Source organism: Chrysochloris asiatica, unplaced genomic scaffold (assembly GCF_000296735.1).
Source record: "Chrysochloris asiatica unplaced genomic scaffold, ChrAsi1.0 scaffold00009, whole genome shotgun sequence".
In the NCBI taxonomy this organism is placed as follows: domain Eukaryota; kingdom Metazoa; phylum Chordata; class Mammalia; order Afrosoricida; family Chrysochloridae; genus Chrysochloris; species Chrysochloris asiatica.
The window spans coordinates 23,548,189-23,551,748 of NW_006408527.1; the positions used below are offsets into that span (position 1 = coordinate 23,548,189).

The 3,560-nt window shown below is 37.1% G+C and overlaps 1 pseudogene; it reads right to left on the reverse strand.

Moving 5' to 3' along the window:
- Positions 1-969: 969 nt before the first annotated feature.
- Positions 970-1,648, reverse strand: LOC102838879 (annotated as a pseudogene).
- Between the last annotated feature and the right edge of the window lie 1,912 nt (positions 1,649-3,560).

A 3,560-nucleotide genomic window follows, 5' to 3' on the forward strand; every position in this document is an offset into this window, starting at 1 on the left:
TCAGTTTTCTTGACTCTTTTATCCTCCACACAGGGAGACTAATAGTTGCAAAAAACATATATTCCATTTTTTAAAACACTGTACCAGTATTCTATTCTTCTAATAACAAATGGAATAATACAGTAAAAACATGTATAAAAGGCAACACTAATTATTTCCCACTTAGGCCTCAATATCATCATTCAATGTCACTACCCTCAGGCAATCAATTTTAATAGTTTGCTAACATACATGCAAATATATTCAGCTATACCAGGGATTTATTTTTGTTTTATTGCCAAAACTCAATCATACTCCATACAATGCTACATTTTCACAGATTCAATATTGTCCGTGTCTCATTGTTTCATAACTACCCTCAATCCTTCCATGCTTCTTGACTTAAGCTTTTTTCATGGAATCATCATATGTAATATCATATGACATAGATCATTATTAGTAAATAAATGTCTACTAACATTACTGCAAGTTAGTAGATTCCCATATATTGTGATATTTTTCTTATTTCTTTATCCCCTCTGGCCACCCCACCCCCACCCCCCACATACACACATTATCATATATGGAAGAGTTCTTTCTATATAGGCTCAGTTCATTTTTTATTGGTCTTCCAATTTGTATTATTTATTTATTTATTAGCATAATTTCCTATCATCTTACACTATTCTCCTTCTCTTCTGTCCTATCCCCCTTTGCCTCCAATTTGATGCATACTTTCATTATATTTCTCTCCAGACTCACAATTACACATAGATTTAAAAATCATTGTTGGTTTTGCACAAATGAAATGTACTATATACACTACTCTTGTTTCTTAGTTTGCTCAGGCAATAATTGTTATTTGTTGGTGTCCAGTGGCTGTAACTCATGGAGACCTTATATGAGGGCTTCAGAAAATTCTTGGAAATTTTCTATTTTTTTTTTTTATCTTTCAAAATTTTATTTAAATGCAACCATTCAGGATGAATTTTAAATCTTATTGAAAGCAGTCACATCCATGGACTGCACACAGTCTTCAAAAGCAGTGATCTGTTCCTCCAGCATATCTGTGCCAACTTTATCATCTTCAACCACACACTGTATTTGAAGTTTATTTAATTCCATATCCCACTGGAACGAGCTTAGAAAAGCCCCAGACCAAGCCGTCTGCTTGAATGCTTCTAACGCACTTTTCCAATTTGGCCATGTCTGTCTCATCATCCCAAGGTTTCACATCAAGCAAAATGAAAGACTTGGCAACAAGCGCAGGCTTTTTGGCTTTCTTTGACTCGTATTGTGCAAGGCGATCTTCCCTTAGTCTCTTTGCTTCTTCACTTTCCTCATCATCATCAGATCCTAAGAGATCTATATCATCGTCATCCTTACTGTCTGCAGCTCCACTTCCTGTCATGTCTTCCACATTAGTGGGCCCATACTTGCCCAAAGCTTTCTTCACTCCTGGCAAGCTGGCCTTTTCCTTTTCATAAGACTTGATGTGATTATACCAATGCAGGGCATGACACAAGTCAGCAGGTGGAGGGCCCAAGGTTGCTTCAAATACTGCCACGTCTGCTTGTGATGTCACATACCCCGCGATTTAGCTCTTGTCGGCCAGGTAATCATTGAGAACCTGGAGGCCAGCGAGGGTTTTCAGGTCTCTGAAACCCATGTTGTCAGCTGTATCAGGAGCGGGACGACAGCAGAGGAAGGGAAGTCAAGGGATGAGCGCCAAGCACCAAGAAAGCAGCAGGGGGAAAGGTCTATTATCTTTTAATTGTGTTTTGTTCCATGAAATTTTTGAAGTCCCTATATGGTAAAGTGAAGAGTTGGAGAAAAAGAGGAAGACACTCAACAAGATGGATTGACACATTGGCAGCAGCAATGGGCTCAGGTGTAGCAGTGATTGTGAGATTGGCCCAGGACCAGGCAGTGTTTCGTTCTGTTGTGCATAGGGTCACTATAAATTGGTACTGACTCAATGGCACCTAACAACTACAGCATATAATAGAATGAAATGCTGTACCAGCTTGCACCATCTTCATGACTCTTGGTATTCTTTAGGCCATTATTGTGGCTATTGCATCAGTCCAGCTGACTGAAAGTCTCTCTCATTTTTGCTGGCCCTCTACTTTACCAAACATGATATCCTTTTCTAGTGATTGGTTTTTCCTGATGATGTGTCAAAATTAAGCAAGTCCAAATCTTGTTGTCCTCACTTCTACAGTTGCCTAGAACAGTGTGAAATGCCTGCTTCTTTGTATAGGATTTCATAGTATAGGTGTTATGTAATATATTCACTCAATACCCTCTCAGTGGATGTTCACTTTGTTCTCCAGTCTTTCATTATAAACAATGCTATAATAAACAACATAAGAAATAGATCCTGAGAGACTTTTGATTCTACGAAGTAGATTACCAAGAGGATTTCTGTGTTAGAAACACATGTGTAGTTTAAATTTTAATAGATAACTACCAGATTGCCTTCCAAAAGGCTTTATAGCCCCATCAGGAATGTAATAAGAATAATTATTTCCCTATGATCCCAGCCAGAAACAGGTGTTATCACTCCTTCTAATTTTTTTACTGTCCAATGAATATAAAGGATATTTCATTGTAATTTTCATTTGTATTTCCCTGACCACGTGCGAGTCTAAGCATCTTTGCATGTGTTTTGGCCATTTGTGAACGGCACAGACTCTGCTCATTTTGTTTGTGTGTTTTCCTTACCAATTTGTTAAATTTCTTTGTATATAGTAGACATTAGCTCTTTTCCTGTTATAAACATTGTGAATATGTTTTTCTATTCCATCACTTGTCTGTTGAATTTGTATTTGATATGGTTTGTCATTCAAAAGGTTAAAATTTGATGTTGCTAAATACGGCTTTAAAACAATTAGCATCTGGGTTTCCTATCTTAGTTGAGAAGGCCTCTCTCTCTAAGTTTATATTGTTCTCACCCAGCTATTCTTGTAAGATTTTTATTGTTTTATAATTTGTATAGTATGGCATAGAGTCTGACTTGAATTTTTTCCCCAGATGGGTAACCAGTCATGTCAGCACCATATGCTATAAAGTTATTCTTTTCCTCTGACTGGAAATACCACTTTTGTCATATTTTCACATATGCCTTGGAGGTTATTTCTGGACTCTGAAGTATTCCACTGACCCAATTGTCTTGCCCCAGACCAATGCCGTGGAATTTTGAGTGCAGTGCCTTTGTGATTGTATTTTACCATCTCGTAAGGCAAGTTCCTTGTCACTATTCTTTTCTAATATACTTTTTATATTCTTGGGCTTTATTTTTCCATGAGCATTAAGACATTTTTATCCAACATCCTCTCATCACCACCACCCCAAAAAGTGTTAGAATTCTGATCACAGTTAACACTGAATTTGTATATGAATTTTGAGAGAGTTGTTCTTTTTATGATGTCTTCCTGTCCAAGTACATGGTAAATCTTTCCATTTGTACAAATCTTGTTTGAAGTCCTTCAAGATTTTTACTTTTCTTCAAATCAGCCCTATTGTTGTATTTGATTAATGCCATCAAGTCGGTTCTGACTCATTATAACCCTATAGGG